Source organism: Coptis chinensis, chromosome 9, assembly GCF_015680905.1.
Source record: "Coptis chinensis isolate HL-2020 chromosome 9, ASM1568090v1, whole genome shotgun sequence".
Lineage (NCBI taxonomy): Eukaryota > Viridiplantae > Streptophyta > Magnoliopsida > Ranunculales > Ranunculaceae > Coptis > Coptis chinensis.
The window spans coordinates 79,939,678-79,958,662 of NC_141464.1; the positions used below are offsets into that span (position 1 = coordinate 79,939,678).

The window sequence follows — 18,985 nt, forward strand, 5'->3', positions numbered from 1 at the left end:
AATTGCAACAACATGTATAGCGTCCAGTGCATAATTACAAAGTAAAGCAACTATTTCCCAGGACAGCACGACGCCTACAATAGTTTAGGAGTTATCAAAATGACATACCTTCAACAATACATTGATGCGAGGTATATCGACAGTGTTCATCAAAGACAATAGAAAAAAGCATACGGGGATCTATTATGTTCAGTTCCATATAACCATAACATGTGACAAAGTAACCAATTGATGGTTGCTTGAGTAGCAACATTTTGGGGTGTTCATCCTTTTAGCATAAGTATGTTCCCACATTATGGACATCCTGCATTCATAATTTAACATGAACAAATTTCTAGAGTAAGAGAAACAGGAGAATTAAGTTGTGAATGATTACAGAATATATAAAAAAAACAGATGGACTAACCATAATGGTCTGCGCAAAAGAAACAAAACGTGTTTAGAGGCATTACCTTTGCCTTAACGGTTAAACCATACTGTAGGAGTTCTTAATTCTGAGAGGAGAAATTAGTCTATGGTATGAAAAAACAGTGAAACAATATATGACTGTGTATACATTGGTGTTGGCGTCAAATCACGAACAATGCTCTTTCATGTGTCCTTTAGAACCGAGGTTTGCAATGGTGAGTGAGAATCCTCTGCTGCTTTTGATTCTAGATGACCCATGTTAGTTAAAGTAGAGGCAAAGAGCTTCTCCATTTTCGACCGCGCTCTACATGCACGCTACACCAATGCCTTCCGAGTAGGTAGCACAGCTAGAGTGGTATGATTGTTCAAATTAGATGAAGATTGGCCACCTTGAGCGTTGGGCGAAGATATGACTCTAGCCTTATCCCTTCGAGCACATCGTGAGATGGTGCGACGAGATGGTGCTAGAGGAACAATACTCATAGGAAGCTGACGATGAGGCTGGACTTGAGTTGTCTGAGTGTGGTTGACTGGAGCCCCCGAAATCTATTTGCAATATTTTAACACAATTAATTATAAGTAGTTGATATGGTGACATACACATGCAGATAAAAAAAACACATTGTACTGAAACTCACTCGACATTTCAATGGTAAATATTTGCATAGTCTATGCTCGTGTTGCTTGCAGACCCATTTTTTTTTTTAACTTGTAAGACTAAAGGGAATATAGCTGGGTGTGGAAAATACTCTACACACCTGGGTGTCATTAATAGCTTGAGGTCGGATTTGCAAATCCAATCTTCGACACTCCCTTGGTATGTCCATGGATCTCTTCCAGCTTAACTTGCCAAAAACAAATCTTTTCCACCCAAGTTCAATGAGTTGGACTAAAGTAAAAGAGAACAACCGGCCTAAATTAGCATGTGTGTGTAAGTGATTTAGTTAAGCTAATTGATATATCCAACTTAACCTAATAGTCTGATATTATACATAAATAGTCCTCGTTCTTTGTTTTTGAAGGCCGGCAAAATTTGGATATGTCATCCCAAGGTTACTTACTTCTCTTTTATGCAGTTTCATGAGCAAAGAGATCATGTAGCAGTAACAGCAGACTTTGCTTAACAACTTCTCAATTTATTTGTTTTTACCTTTTAGACAACTGACTTTTCAAGTATTAACATAAATTGTCAAAGATTTTATTAAAAACATTTCATGTACTAAATTTGAGTTTAATTACATGATTTATATAGATAAAAATAATTTGAGACCTAGGAACAGAAGCAATGATGTTTGGAAAGAGAGAACAGAACAATTAACTAACCTTAGTATGAAGTTAACAAAATTGCATAACGATTCATGTCATACTGCTATAGAAAAATAATTGGTGTAACTAACCTCACACAGTCAAAGAAAGCTCTACCGGTCCTAGAACAGTAGTTGATTATGCAATTATGACTATTCCTTCTTCTTCAACTTCAACAGCTCCGACTCACCATGAATGCTACACGAAAATTATCCAATGAATCAAGAAATATGAAAATAGAAACCCAGTGAATGAAAATCAATTATAGATAGTGTAATTATAGATACCTATTTTGTAATGATTTGCTACATCCTTTTGCTCTTCCATAATTTCATTCATAGCAAAACAGCGTAATCTAATCAAAAGTAGTTATTAGTGTCAAAACAGTAAAAAGTATATATAAAATGCAAATTAGTAGATGGTACGGTGTAACAAAGCAACTTGAACATAATGATAGAACTCCAATTAAGCTCTCCTACAATGTCTTTCACGTCCATGTAAATTACAAATTACAACTTCTACCAACGCCGCTCACAGTCAGGTGGAGTGGAGCAAGAGAAACATTGGGTACTCTTCCTTCATCGATGTGGGGATAGAGCCAGAAGTGAGGCTTTTTGTCATCGTCAATTTCCATTATCATTGACAGGTGCTACTCTTACATGAATGACTTACACCATAAAACCATTCCTACTTGGGATGCTATGGTCACAACATTTCTAAGAAGATTCTTCTATAGAGATTTTTTAGAAGGGAACCACGGAAGAATTCAGATTAGAAATGTTGAATCCCTTCAATAAAACTACACTCTGTTTTATTGGTACTGGCGGCGTATTTACCATTCATGAGACGCAAATCACGTTTTAAAAAGGTAGAGGAGAAACCAAAGACCTAATCACTGCACCCTTTTACGATCCCCTTTGAAATAAGGTTCAACGGAAACTCGAACAAAATTGAAACCATGGCTTAACTTTGAAACCTACCCAATGATATAACAATAATAAAAGAAGCAACATAAACACTAAACAGAAATAACATGTCATTGAGCCATACCGTTTAATGGAGTTGGTCATAAAACTTCCCTCCCTTATATATTGATATAAGGAACGGAGAGAACGAACGGTTTATTTTTTTTTTAATTGGGAAACCACGAAATGGTGTCTCTGTTTTTACAAAGACGTTGAGTTTTATAGTCCGGAGGATGCTTTAAATTACCGATTAATTTTCCGTGTTTTTTATTCCTTTTTTGTTGAATGACAAATTTACCCTTGTACATAAGTTTTGTGAAACATTTCTTTTGAGTATAATTCCATGATTTACTTAGGTAAAAGATGTCCCATTCGACAGGGAATTAGTGTTGTGTGCAATAACTACGACTGCAAAATACTAAGGAAGCCTTAAGTCACACAGGAGAAAATCGTCTTAAGCCTTGAAGTGACTTACCCATGCATATCTATTGACTTACCCGTACATTTCAATACCATAATGGGTGCTGTTTGCTCCTTCTTTTGAAAGGAATGTATCTCATTATGTGCTTTAGTCAAACACCTATGAGGCAGATTACTAAGGATGATTGGGTATTACACAAATTCAATCCGGAGACATCTATTGTACAATAAAATGGAAATGAATGAAAAAATGTATATTTAGATTGGCTTGAGAATACCTTCAACAGAAAAGCTCATCGGAATGATTGAACGCTATCCAAAGTTTATATTTATTTCCATCTTTGTATCACGTTAACAAACACTAAATTTTAAAAGGAGGATTAATTAAAAATGGTAATATTAAAGAAAATGGTAATAGATAAAGAACTTAAAAATTAAAATGACTAACTTACCACTTGATGTCGCCTCTTTCGAAGAAGAACGGTGTGCAATTCATAAATTCAAACATTCGAAAGTATTAAATTCAATTCCAATAGAAGAAAAGAAAAGACAAACCTGGCGGATGATCGAAGTTAAGGAATTATAAGAATGGAAGTCAAAATTTCAGTAGTACATCAATACCATTTCCTGATCTTGTGAATATAAAGACAAAAGGACAGATTCCAGATGGCAGTCCTAGCGTGGTTATCTCTTCAAAGAACAACAATCAATCGCAGCTTTTGCGAAGCTTGAGAAAGGAAACATATAAGATGCTCCCAAAGGAGAGGAAAGGTGTTGAATATCCAAGACTTAGATAACCTGAAATTTAATAGTAGAAAAGATTCACGCTCTTATCATTCTAACATACAAAGTTACACAACACAACAATCAGAAACATTAAGAAAACAGGGTTACTGAATGACTACCAATAGATTGTCGAGTGGACTATACTTTTAATAGTAATGTATATCGATATGTTCCGCCACACATCAATAGAAGAGTTTTTATTAATATTAGAAGTATATATGTGTGTGTGCATATTTTAGCAAATAGATATGTAGCACGTGGTAGCATCTTCGTAAAGCTCGGATATGGTCTTGGTGTGGGTAGAAAGTACCAGAACACACTTCAAGTCCAAATCGTCTTACTTCCTAGATTCGGAAGTGAAATAAGAAGAGGAGGTTCGGAATTGGTTGGAATAGGCTCGGAGAACTAGAGGTTCGGAACCGGTTGGAGTAGTAGGCTCGGAGAACTGGAGGTTCGGTGTGTGCATATTTTAGCAAATAGATATGTAGCACGTGGTAGCATCTTCGTAAGGCTCGGATATGGTCTTGGTGTGGGTAGAAAGTACCAGAACACACTTCAAGTCCAAATCGTCTTACTTCCTAGATTCGGAAGTGAAATAAGAAGAGGAGGTTCGGAATTGGTTGGAATAGGCTCGGAGAACTAGAGGTTCGGAACCGGTTGGAGTAATAGGCTCGGAGAACTAGAGGTTCGGAACCGGTTGGAGTAGTAGGCTCGGAGAACTGGAGGTTCGGATCTAGTTCGAGTTGTAGGCTCGGAGAACCAACTCCTGACTAGGAACTCCAAATCCGGAACTACTAAGTTTGAAACTCCAACTCCCAATCCGAACCTAAAACATGTTTTTCTGTTGTTTAAGTCAATAAAGGAGACCTATTTGACTTGGGAAACATGGGGCTTCTAGAAGAGTCAAGATGAGACTTAACAAGAGACAGTCTCCTAGTTAAACACTAATTGGGAAACCTCATCTATTCATCAAGATGATACTTAACAAGAGACGGTCTCCTAGTTAAACACTAATTGGGAAACCTCATCTATTCTTATAAATAGAATAGTTGAACTACGCTTTGAGTTTGATTCCGATACACAGGATACGTAGGCAACCATTAAAGAACGTGGTTCAACTCATCATCTTCTAAATCTCTTCTTCTTCTTGATTCAATACTTCAATACTTCTAGTTGTTCTTTGATCATCAACAAAATATTTGTGTTTCTTGATTAGGAAAAATCATCACACAATTGGCGCCGTCTGTGGGAAACTATACAGAATTGATTTGATTTCTTGGTCGAAATTTTTTCAGTTCTAGGTTTTCCTACCCATCAATTTTTTTTTTTTGGGTTGGTTGTTCTTTAAAAAAATATATATATTTTCTTCACTTTGATCCAAAATCATGGTTACTACAAGAGCCAATGCGAATCAAAGTAACGAGGGGAATAACGAGATCAATAACCCACATGTTACTTCTCAAAGACAATCTGAACGTAGAGGAGATCGTCGTTTTGGACAGGGTCGTGAAGAAAATGAGCCTAACAACGATACTCCCCAATCTGCCATAACCAACCAAGCCATCATGGATGCTGTGATGGCCGAACGTGGTCGACAGGAGGCTCGTTTGCGTTTCTTACAAGACTACTACCGCACGCAGGAGGGTCGTTCACCTCCAAGAGTGATGCCTACTGATGGAAACGCTGAGGGGCAGTTCCGTCCACCGAGTCTCGACCCTGGTGAGGGTTACGTCCCTACACCTTATATACCTTACTTCACTGGGTATCATAGCGACCAACTAGATTCGATTATAATCCAGAATTGGATCCCACCCAACACTCGAGCTCACACGGAACTGACTTCTCTTGGTATTCAAGTTCTCAAGGTACGAGGGATGGACGTCCGAATGTGTTTGCTCGGAATCCACAACTATTAAGGTCAACCTCGGCACGAAGAAGACTTTCAGTTTCAAGGGAACCTTCATTGCCTCGGAATCCCTCAGTTCCCCGATCCAGTTTTGCAAACTCCTCCACTCGATCTCGAGAACCGGAACCACGTTATCATCAAGATGAGAACTATGAGAGTCTAGGTCTGAGGTACAACAATGAGAGAACTCAAATTCATGAACCGACTACTCTTGCACAACTCAAGGCGCAAATACTAGAGGAACTACGAGGTTCAAAACCAACTAAGATGGATGAGTCAGTTGTTCGGTCAGCAATCGAGGGTGACATTGGAACCCCTTTTTCACGACATGTTATGAGTGGATACATCCCCCATGATTATAAACCACCGAAGTTCTCTAAATTTAATGGCAAAGGAGATCCAGTCTCTCATGTGCTAGGTTATCGCTGCTAATGGTGGGTCTTTCTCACGAAAAGATCATTATTTGTGTCGGTATTTTGCTTCAAGTTTGACCGGACTTCGGCACTCATCCGGTACACGGCTACCCAGGGCATTCATGAGTTTAAGGTGCTATCCATCAATTTCATTGCGAATTTCAGTTGCAACCTAATTCTACATTAAAACCGGCCGATGCAATCGCTTTGATATGAAAATCCGAAAGGACGAAAAGTGTCGTGGATTTCACCAAAAGATTTAACGAGGTTCAATTGCATGTTGACAACGCTGATGAGACCCTCGCCATTGTGGCCTTTAGAAAAGGATTAGATCCCGCCACGGTCTATACACGCCTTTGAAGAAAAAGAAGCCTACAAACATGACAGAGTTGCGTGCTCGGATTGATAAGTATCTTGCGAAACCGAAGAAGACCTATTGACGGGGACTCTTCTCATAAAGAGTGATAACCAGTGTCACCTCCCTCTGTTGGTAGGAGTTCTGATAGTCATAGGAAGTCCGAGGAACCACAATGGACCACAAGTCGGTCGACAGAATTCTATCCGATAAGTCCAAGAGGCAAAAGGTTAGTGACACGTCGAAGTGAGCAACTACCCCTGGATAGGGACTTTACCACTTTAACTCATCCTTACGAGGACATCTTCGATGCCATCAAGAACAAGAACATGTTAAAGAACCCTACAAAGATGAAACCCGGTGCTATTGGAGCTAGGAATACAACGATATCTTGTAAGTTCCATAAACAGGCGGGTCATGGAACTAAGAATTGTAGGTCTCTTAAACATGGAATTCGGATCTCGTAGAGCCGAGGGTTACTAGATGAATATAAGGGTACTATTCGATTCAGAATACTACCGCAATTCGACACCAATGTACACAATGCAGACAGAACGGATAAGGTAGTAATTCACACGATCGCCGGGGCAATTCTAAACGCCATTTGAAGAGTTGAGTAGAGGGCAAAGGTACCGGAAAGACAGCGAAGCATTTATGAGCATTAACAATGTCACTTCCAAACCCGACCAAAGGAATATAACTCCGCGGTTGTTTTCACCGATGACGACGCAAAGGGTTTTCTTTCCACACTTTCGGATCGTTGGTTCTATCCTTAGAAGTTCTTTGGGTGTGATATGCATAGGATCCTCATCGACCACGGAGTTCCGCAGATATACTTTACTATCATGCTTTCAAACAAATGCCGATTCTAGAAACGGAACTTCATCCCGTGAAATCTTCTTTGTATGGATTTAATGGTGACATGGCCGATGCAGTAGGAGAGATTGAATTGACAGTCAAAGTTGCTGACGTCGCTCTAAATGTCAACTTCACGATTGTCAGGGGAGTTACGCAATATAATGCTATTCTTGGTAGGAGTTGGCTTCATCGCTTGAAAGCAGTTCCAAGTACTTACCACCAAACCTTGAAGTTCCCTCACCAAGGCAATATCGTGGTGATCAAAGGAGATCAACAAGCTTCCAAGAGATGCTATGCAGCTCTTCTAAAAAAAATGGTTCGTGAACTGCCCAATAACATCGGGGCAGGTTTGGTACCGCCAAATAGCAATTACGAGCGAGTCTCCTCTCAAGACATAGTGTTGGCACCTTTGGATATAATTCCATTAAATTCTATACGGCCGGATGAGAGGAGGACTCCCCAACATTAGAACCAGCTTAATGACGGTCGACATAGGAGATGGTTCCGAACCTCGACGAGTCTCAATTGGCACCATGTTGGACCCGAAGACTAGAGAAGAGTTGATAAATTTCTTACAAGAATTCCAAGATGTATTTGCTTGGAGTTATGAGGATATGCCTGGAATTGATCCCTCCGTCGCCGCCATAAGCTCAATTTGGATCCTAACGTCGTGCGGTTAAGCGAAACTCCAAAGATGGGTCCCGAACGCATCGAGGCTATCGACAAAGAGGTGGATAAATTGCTTAAGGCTAAGTACATACTGAAAGATCACATACCCTACTTGGATCTCTAACGTTGTAGCTGTTAAGAAAAGAATGGGAACCGCGAACGTGTGGTGTCGATTATAATGGATGTGAACAAGCACGTAGTGAAGAAGGATTGTTTTCCTTTCCTCGTATTGACACATTGGTCGATGCCACCGCAGGACATGAGATCTTCTCTTTACGTGACGGATTTTCGGGTTACAACCGATACTCATGTACCCTCCCCGATCAAGAGCATACTACTTTCATCACGCACCGCGGGAACATATTGTTATCGGGTTATGCCTTTTGGTTTAAAAATGCGGGGCAACGCATCAACGCTTTGTCACAACGATGTTCAAAGATCATATCGGTGATTTTGTCGAAGTCTATGTTGACGACCTCCCCGATCAAAAGTAAAATGTAAGTCCGATCATCTTGTACACCTTCGTCGTCTTTCCGATCCCGAGGAAGTATCGAATGAAACTTAACCCAACTAAATGTACCTTCGTGTTACCTCCGGAAATTCTTAGGACATCCGGGTTACTAAACGTGGAATTGAAGCTAACCCGGACCGGATCAAAGCTATTCTTGATATGCCTTCTCAAGGTCTCCGAAAAGAGGTACAACGGTTGGTCAAGTCTTGCCGCGACTTAACGAGGTTCATTAGTAGAAGTTCGATAAGTGTCGTGTCCTACAGTACAAGTTACTAAGGAAGAATATAATGCTTTGATTGGACCGTGAATGTGAGATGGCTTTTAAGGACTTAAAAATTATTTGTCCTCCCCTCCCGTGCTCACTACCCCGAAGCAAGGAGACGTTTTAGGGTTATACTTAGCCTCTTCCGAGCATGGCATCAGCACCAGATTAGTACCTAATTGATGAGAGGAATATCGAAAAGCCCGCCTACTTTGTTAGTAGAGCCCTCCGGATGCCAAAACACGATATCCGAAGATTGAGAGAATAGCTCTAGCTCTAATCTTTGTCGGCGAGAAGCTACGACCATACTTCCAAGCACACACCATCGAGTCATCACCGAGTATCCTTTGAAGTCGGTCTTGGCAAGACCAGAGATAGGGCGGACGCCTCTTGAAATGGTCCATTCAATTAGGGGAATTTGACATTATTTATGTGCCGAGAATTTCGAGAAGGGGCAAGCTTTGGCTGAGTTCTTGATTGATTTTCCTCTAGATACCTCGGCACCGCAACGGTAGCAGATTCGAAAAGTCACCTCCTGCTTTTATGGAGTTAGATCGAACCTAACTCACTTCCTCATAGTCGTTTCGACCTTGGAGTCATATCCCAGTTGGAAGTTGTTCGTAGATGGATCTTCCAATGACCAAGGAGCGAGGTATTGGTGCGGTACTCTTGACTCCGTGATAACACTAAGTTAGAAAAATCGGTGCATTTAGGGTTCAAGGCATCTAACAACGAAAACCGAGTAAAGCTATGCTAAGCGGGATTGTCTATGACATTAAACTTAGAGTCGACATCTCACAAGATTCAAATGACTCTCAATTAGTTGTGCAACAGATTGAGGGTGGTTACGAAGCTCGAGACCCTCGTATGGCTCAATACTTGGAGTTGGTTAGATCTCTTACTTCTCATTTTGAAGATCTAAATTTCATTAATTTGCCTAGACCGACAAAATGGCATGCCGATTCACTTGCCTACTTAGCTTCTTTGCTTGGGGATATTGAAGCTCGTTCCATTCCCGTCGAATATCAGTCAGTGCCTAGTATTGAAAAAGAATTAGTTTGTCTTGTGGCTCCAATTTTGCGAGCTCCAGTGGGGACCTGGATGGATCCGTGACGTTCTTATCTTTTAGATGGCACTCTTCCGCGCAGAAGAGACGTATACGAAGTTGTTAGCCAAAGTGGGACGTTATTTACTTGTTGGTGAGAACTTGTATAAGAAGTCTTACTTAGGACCTCACCTGCGATGTGTTACTCATGCCGAGGCTCATACTTTACTTGAAGAGATACACTCGGGCGAATGTGGAAATCATCTCAGGAGGATCTTTGGTACTCAAGATACTCCGGCAGGGTACTTTTGCCTTATATGCTTAAAGATGCGGACGCTTATGTCCGAAGTGTGATGCTTGCCAAAACATGCTAACTACATCCATGTTCCAGCCGAAGAACTCCATCCTCCGCATCTCCGTGGCCATTTGCTCAATGGGGAATGGACATTGTTGGTCCTCTACCTATAGCTCCCGGTAACATGAAGTTCCTTTTAGTTGCAATGCATTATTTTACTAAGTGGATAGAGGCGCCTTTAGCGAATATCGTGGAGGTTGATGTCACGGGTTCATCCGAACAATATCATTTGCGGGTTCGGATTACCTAAAGTCATTCTTTTCTCGATAATGGGACACAATTTCGGGCACCAAAACACACGCTTTTGCCGAGATTGGGGCATTGTGCAACTTTTCTCTTCTCCTGGATATCCTCAAGGTAACGGTCGGCGGAAGCCTCTAACCGCGTTATTTTGGATAATTTAAAACGGAAACTTCGTGGAGAGAAGATTATTGGGTTAAAGGAGTTGCCTAAAGTACTTTGGGCCCACCGAACAACTCCTCGACGCTCGACCGAGAATCACCTTTCACTCTCACTTATGGTACCGGTCGTCCTTCCCTCTCGAGATGAGGGTCACTACCCGTAAGTCGATTTAGTACTCACCCTCGACAATGAGGAAATTCTTTGTCGAATTGGACTTGTTGGATGAAAAGAGAATCTGCAGACCTTTACGATACGGCATCTTATCGCCACACCGGTGAAAAGGTCTTTTGATAAAAGAGTACGACCTCGATCTTTCAAGGAAGGGGATTTGGTCCTCCGTGTGGACCCCGCGCCTAAGAAGTTAGGAGCTAATTGGGAAGGTCCGTATGTTGTTGATAGGATAGTTGGCAATGGTAGTTACTATCTTAAATCCATGGATGGTGAAGTTTTTGTTAAACCTTGGAATACTGCAAACTTGCGCAAGTATTTTCAATAGTAGTTATCTTTCTCTTTGTTAGAGTGTTACCCATGGAACACTGCGAATTTCCGCAAGTATTTTTAATAAAAGTTATATTTCTCTTTTCAGAGTGTGGTTTCTTTTAATTTATTATTTTTATGTTGGGATACTTTTTGGATGTTGGGTCGAGATCCCATATGTTGGCCACACTTGTATCGTAACCTTAAGAAAGCTTTCTTTGGATAATGAGTGAAAGATCTCATATGTTGTTCCATGTGTGTGCTTAAGAAAGTTTACACTTAGCTTGGATTTTATCTAGCTAAAGCTTAATTCTAATGCCTTATGCTTATAAGTGTCGCTTTTATGCATTAGATATCGATCATTTAAGGACTCTACAGAAAATAATACAGGGGCACACCCTACGCTCCTACAAAGTCTTATTTCTTAACAAAACTAAAGGTTTTTACAGAATTGACACGGGACAAACCCTATTTTCCTACAAAACCTTGTTTTTCTAAGATTCGAATATGAATTTGTATAAAATATAATTATGTATACATATTTATGCAAATAAGGAGAAAAGAACACCACTTCCTAGCTAGCTCGAACTTCACGTTTGAACTTGTCCAAGTTCCAAACTCCATTTCCTAGCTAGTCGAAACTCCACGCTCGAAACTCTACTTCTTAACTAGTCCGAACTCCACGCTCGAACTTGTCCAAGTTCGAATTTCATTTCCTAGCTAGTCGGGAACTCCACGTTGATTGCACGCGATACTTGATTATTTTGAATCAAATTTAGCAAAGTTTCACTCAAAATAAATACTCAAGTATAGCTAATCAAAATAAAGTCAATTGCTAATAGATAAGTAAATTGCAACTTAATAGCATTTTAAGGATTTACTTATCGACGTAATCAGTTTCTTCAGAGAGCTACAGCGAAGTTATCGATCAATTCCTCGCCTCATGCACATCCGTCATCATGGTCTTCTTGAACCTACTTCCAAACCTTCCCCTCGAAACCTTTGTTGATACTTTTGTGAGGCCAAATCATCCTCTAACTTCTCTTTGAAGTTTGTCAACATCAATCTCAAGATCGGGATATAGGACGCCATCATCATGAGGGAGGGTTCCGGATGCCCAAGCTTGATCGAAGTTTCTCACCATATCGCTTTGTCGTACTCTCGTTCAAGAATGTCAAGCACGCCGACAAGCGGTGGAGATACCATTCTTGTATGCTTCAGTAACCCACCACATCAACTAGCTCGGTGTAGAATTGCGTTCACCTCCTTTACGCCTCCTTTCGTGAACTTCGCGAATCGAACCGGGCAAGCAAGGAATTGGAAGGAGATGCAAGTTGATCTCTCAATAGCTCAAGCTCTGCGTTAGCTTTGCTTAGTGATTCTCCCAACTCCCTATTTATCAACTGAGAGTCTATCAACTCTAGTTCTGTCAACACGGCACTTTTGTTAACTTCGGTTAGCTCGGATTTTAAAGGGTCCAGTTCTTTTTGTAAAACCGTGGCTTTATCCTCATAATACATCTTCTGATTCTTCAACGTTGCAAACTCGCCATTCAAACGGTTTCGATCAGCTTGACATGCCTCACGACAGCCGTCAAAGTGGGAAGCTCGTTCGGCTAAGTTGTTTTTTACTTTAAGAACTTCTTGATGCTCAAGTTTGGTGAATTCAAGGTCTCTTTCAAGATTCTTGTTCTTCTCTCCTCGGTCTTTCTAAGATCTCTCCGAACGGCTCGACCGCCTTCAATCTCATCGGCTAGTCTTTCATTCTTCCTCTTGCTTATATCATAATCACCTTCTAATCTTTTAATCTTTTGGTTGGATATGAGGAGTTGCTTCGTCAAGTCACTTTTCTCTCTTGTGAATTTATCCACGCATCCCGATTCTTACGCAATGCAGCATAAGTGGTGGACGATCCATGCTAGCCTGCAGTGCGGAAGAATTACAATTTATGTATCGAGCTAGTGTATATAAACAAAAAGACAACCGAAACGATGTAAGGAATTGAAGTACAAAATGGTTACCTTCAACATATGTCGACACATTCGCTCCGTGCCCGCCAAGGCTGGCAAGTACTCTTTTATGTTTTGCTTTCTCTTTGGGAAGCCTCATAGATTCAACCAATCCCAAAGCAACTCCAGTGGTCCTTCAACATCTTGGTCAAGAATCAAGGGATTCTCCTCGTAATCCAAGCACTCTGAACCGGAACAAATGGGTTTGGAGTAAGTTTAGAGTTCAAAATGTCGATTTAGTCTTTTTCCTTAAGCTTAATGTCCTCATCTTGGGAAATTGAGAAGGAGATTTCCTTTTATTCGACTCAATGGATGGAACACGGTTATTGTCGGATACAATCTTGGTAGAGTAGGTTTGTTCCACATTTTCGAGGTTCATTATCAATTCGGATCGGATTGCATGAAGTCCACATTTTCAATATCACCAAAGGGACCTCGACATTACTATCTACCCCCATAGTGTCACCACCCACTTCAACATTTGACTTATTTGTATCATAAACGTAAAGTTGAAGGTTCGGTGTTTCCACCGTACTTTGATTCCCCGAGGATTGACAAAGACTCTAGACTTTCAGTTCTAATGGGATTTTCATCTTCATCGAGAATGATAGCGTTGGAAGCTTGCCCAATTCCTTGTTCGGTATGTTTTTTTATAGCCTTACTCACCTTCGGCTTTACTCACCTTCAAGAAACCCTCGACAACCTCGGGAGGAGGTTTATTTGATTTGCTCGGAGCTCCCTTTTTATGATAGAATTTGACTTGGAAATAAGACCAAGGACCTTCTTTGCCATAAAGGCCTCCCTCGGGGTACGGTTGTAGCAGTTTCGGTTCCCACCCATATACCCAACTCCGGCTCCAAAGCTTGCAACTCCATTGGTGACATAGTCGATACTCGAGATTAATAATGGTCCGAACTATGGACGCAGTATGCTTTTCTCCGAGTTTGGGAGTGCAATAAGGGATATCACAAAGATCTCGCTCCATAGTAGTTAGAGAGGGGGGTCCCACGTCCACTCTCTCCTTTGACAAAGAAAAGCCGGACCGGATCCTCTTTCGATTATTATCAAAGGTGACATCACCCCATTCACCACCAGTTACACGGATAGCATATTTACGCCAGTAGTCATCGTTGTTTTACCTTCATGATAATATGACGCGCTCAACTCCCCGGGTTTAGCGTAAAGAGTGCAGTCTCCATTATTTAGGATCATCAGTTTATAGAAGTATGATATCACTCCGCAAGTCACCAATATATTGTGCTTTCGTCCCAATATGTGCATGTATGTGACATTGCGAACAAACCAAGGCATTACTCTGTTGATCGAGACTTGAAGTACTCAAGGGCATCCGCCATAAACGGCGGCAAGGGGAGTTTGAGTCCAAATTTTCAGCCATCCAAGGAATATCAAGGAATTTTCATCGGTTCCAAGGTCGGCAAATTCATGGATATTCAATGTTGATTTCTTTTGAATTGCAAATGTGTTACGGATCTTTTCCAACCAAATATCACCGAATGGGATAATATTCCAATCAAAAGTGGGGATTTTAGTTTTCGGGCGCGGGGTCGAAAGAGAAACAGCCGTAATTGCTTTATAACCTGAACTGCTATAGCAATTGAACTCAAACGGGCATTGCCCAAGATCAATCCAAACTGCCTTGCTATTTAAAGGACCTCGGGTTGATGGGTGAGACATTGAAAGTAAAACTTTAGACAGAAAAACATGGTCGTTGGCACCCAAAACTTCAAGTTCTTCTACACAAACCTTAGCACACTTTGGACTCAATCTCTCAATCAATCAAAGAAAGTACAGTTTCAACACCTTGTGTCCGCAGTCTACTAATGGAGAAATTATCACGTAAAAGTTTAACTATAAATTTGAGGTGGTAATGGAGGCTCACAGGAGGTTTATATAATGTTCGAACTATAAAAGAGCTATACAAATAGAAAGAGAAAAGGAGTTCAGCCGAGGAAACGAATTCTAGTTGAAAGAGAAAAGAAGTTCAAAGAAGGAAACGACTCCTTCCACAAGTATAAAGATTCTCCTTTATTCTCTCTTCAGATGACTTCCGGATGATTGGTGGGCTTCACATCTCCTGCTCAAGTATTCCCAACTCCGGATGAATGAGTGTGGTTCTGAAGTTATTGCAAGCTGTCGCCTGATGAGACGCAGTCGCGATGAGACCCAACTCTCGCTTTAGCGCAATTCTTCACCGCTTGTCTAAGTTGATCTGTTGTAAGAGATTTGACCCACCGTATGATACCGCTCATCACCCCAGAAGATGTTATGGCCTCGAACGGCAATGTCATGTTGTTGGGCAAACTTAACCATTGCATCGTAAAACAATAGTCATCCTTGCCACGGGTATTTTCAGATCGCACTCATTTCATCTCATTTTCAAAGACGGTCACGGTGAATCTGAGGTAAACCAGTTCTGATATGCTTGGTTGGTCAAGATATCCTTAGTTATGGCTGATCCAAAGGGGAAACTTGCTGAGTTTTGTCTGATTGCGACCTTTGCTCCAGCAAGAATTTTACCTTGAGAGTCGACAGCTTGGATTTTGGTGTGATCTCTGGAGGTAAACCAGTTCTGATATGCTTGAGAGTCGACAGCTTAGTTATGGTGTGATCTCCATTGCTCCTTGGTGAACGGCTGTAACGAGACATTATCTGCCCATATCTCCACACGAGTGTTGTTGCTCTCAAAGTAAAGTTCAGCAGGACCTGAGGAATCAACCGTAAGGCCCCCTTTAAGCATAGACCAGCAGCCTGACTCGGAGAAAACTGTACTGCAAGAAGAAAATTGGCGAGAATTCAAGGCTGGGCAAAACTTAAAGGATGAAGGAAGAAGTTAACGGGGTATCCTTTTGTTATATTTGTTAAACAGCTCAATTTCGCAAGGCCCAGCTCAAGTTTCGCAAGGCCCAGTTCGGGTTTCACTTCCAGCCCGGTTGACAAGTTCTGATTCCGTTATGGGCTTATGGGATGTGAGCCCAAGTTCAGGGGTCCATGTCCGGACCTAAAGAAAAAAAAAAAAAAAAAAAAGAGGTTACAGCTCCGGGTCACATGTCTGGACCTAAAAAGAGTTACACTTACGGGTTATATAATATGAACGCGTCTCAACCTAAAAGAGTTTCATGTCCAACAATTCAAGTTTCGCAAGGCTCGGGTTCCAAAGTTGCACTTGCAGGAGTTCAAGTCCGGTCATCACAAGGCATTGTATGTCCGATTTCACCAAGTTCCTAATGTTCAAATCCGATCATCACAAGGCATGGTAGGACCGGTTTTCACCGTGTTCGCCTAATATACAAGGTTCGGGGCATGGTCATGGCAGGTCCGAATTTACGTTCCTTGCACTAAAGTAATGCGAGAAATTTTGCCGATACATTTTACCCGCCTTTTTCCTTAAGGGGTTTGATTCACAACCCATGAATAAAAAAAGGGGCATCCGTGTGTGCATATTTTAGCAAATAGATATGTAGCACGTGGTAGCATCTTCAGTAAAGCTTCGGATATGGTCTTGGTGTGGGTAGAAAGTACCGTAACACACTTCAAGTCCAATCGCCTTACTTCCTAGATTCGAAGTGAAATAAGAAGAGGAGGTTCGAATTGGTTGGAATAGGCTCGAGAACTAGAGGTTCGTGAACCGGTTGGAGTAGTAGGCTCGAGAACTGAGGTTCGGTGTGTGCATATTTTAGCAAATAGATATGTAGCACGTGGTAGCATCTTCGAAGGCTCGGATATGGTCTTGGTGTGGGTAGAAAGTACCGTAACACACTTCAAGTCCAATCGCCTTACTTCCTAGATTCGAAGTGAAATAAGAAGAGGAGGTTCGAATTGGTTGGAATAGGCTCGGAGAACTAGAGGTTCGAACCGGTTGGAGTAGTAGGCTCGAGAACTGGAGGTTCGGATCTAGTTCGAAGTTGTAGGCTCGAGAACCAACTCCCCGACTAGGAACTCCAAATCAAACTACTAAGTTTGAAACTCCAACTCCCAATCCAACCTAAAACATGTTTTTCTCATTGTTGTTTAAGTCAATAAAGGAGACCTATTTGACTTGGGAAACATGGGGCTTCTAGAAGAGTCAAGATGAGACTTAACAAGAGACAGTCTCCTAGTTAAACACTAATTGGGAAACCTCATCTATTCATCAAGATGATACTTAACAAGAGACGGTCTCCTAGTTAAACACTAATTGGGAAACCTCATCTATTCTTATAAATAGAATAGTTGAACTACGCTTTGAGTTTGATTCCTATACACAGGATACGTAGGCAACCATTAAAGAACGTGGTTCAACTCATCATCTTCTAAATCTCTTCTTCTTCTTGATTCAATACTTCAATACTTCTAGTTGTTCTTTGATCATCAACAAAATATTTGTGTTTCTTGATTAGGAAAAATCATCACACAATATGGATTCATGAACCTTGAAAATTGTTCTTTGAGAATGCTTAATTCATGGGTCCATTCGACTATACAAACAACAAAGCTGGTAAGGAATCCCCTATGTGGCTTCAATTACTTCACAACATTAACCTGAGCCTAAGTATTTAAAGTAGAAAAATGAAGATTTTAAAGAATGCAATATTAGGTGACGCACACGGATGGAAAAGTATGGTGAGAGTGATATAATACAGCAGTAAAGAAACTGAGAAGGTTTGGGGCAATAAGAGATGGTACCTACGTTTTCCTAACCCATGTAAGAAGTCAATTAATCCAAATCTACCAAAGAAATTTTCCAAATGCAAGCAACCTCTCCCCATGGTCTCCAACAAGAAGCTCATAGTCAAACAAAGACCCTTTCATCTAGTATTTGCAGTTTATAGAATTTCATAAAAAAATGAATGTAAGCATCCATACTCATGGATAGGGCCTGAATAAGGAGGTACCTTATCTAGCAAAGGCATGCTTTCTTTCTCGCACCTTGTGGGTGTGAGAGAAGAAAGTGTAAAGCCCTCTCTGAAGAATCATCTATAACCGCCCGAAAAGAAAAAAATTACGTAGTGATCTGTTGATAGTAAGTAGAAGGGCAAATGAATTGAAGTATGCACCTTTGGGTGTTTGATGCCCAAAATAAGACCGCATTCTGATAGATCATGTGATAAATGATAGCCAATATCCTCATAAAGAGTGTCGTGATGGATGCGCTTAGTGGATGGCTGGACGATTATGCGTGTGACACCAGTTTTACCCCTTCCTCCGTGTAGAAGGCGCGCACAGTGTGAAGGGGTGAGAGGAGCTCTTCTTTCCCACTTGTTTCTCGACTCACAAAGGATTCCAAACATAAATAATTAGATAATTAGATAATAAATAAGGATAGATAATTAGATGAATGGAATGAATCACATATATATAGATAGAGATAGATAATAAGAAGAGAAGAAGAAGAAGAATGTAAGAATCTCACCGGATGATTGGGAACAGAGAAGACGATAACGGTTATTTTTTTTTAATTGGGAAACCGCGAAACGGTGTATCTGTTTTACGAAGACGTTGAGTTTTATAGTCGGGAGGATGCTTTAACTTACCAATTTAGGAGAATACGTGAACTAATACGTAATAACTAATTTACCCTTCGAATGTGAACTTTAGAAAATTTTGTGGGTGAAACTTTTGAGTACCCTTGTGATTTAAAAGTTTGGGTTAAAACCAAGGATACCGGAACTAATAAACGGCGGCTAGTTTTCCCATTATATATAAGATATATATACAGCCCCGCTCTTTTAAACGGACGCCTTTTACGGACTTTTACTTAAAAACCAAAATTTCAAAGTAAGAAATATACACTCATATAGGGTTTTCTCGTGACTCGCTCCTTCTCTTTCTTTCCAAAGTCC

The 18,985-nt window shown here is 40.8% G+C and overlaps 1 long non-coding RNA gene across 4 annotated transcripts; it reads right to left on the reverse strand.

Annotated features, from left to right (window-relative positions):
• Positions 1-175: 175 nt before the first annotated feature.
• Positions 176-3,532, reverse strand: LOC147478492 (uncharacterized). 4 transcript variants are annotated; one of them, XR_015207857.1, is made up of 5 exons: positions 3,377-3,532; positions 3,176-3,258; positions 2,001-2,068; positions 1,806-1,911; positions 385-954 (listed from the first exon to the last, which is right to left on the reverse strand). It is a non-coding gene; the product is annotated as an uncharacterized LOC147478492 (long non-coding RNA). The 4 variants fall into 4 exon arrangements; XR_015207858.1 differs by lacking the exons at positions 3,176-3,258; positions 3,377-3,532 and adding an exon at positions 176-304 and having other exon boundaries at positions 453-954; positions 2,001-2,535; XR_015207856.1 differs by lacking the exon at positions 3,176-3,258.
• Between the last annotated feature and the right edge of the window lie 15,453 nt (positions 3,533-18,985).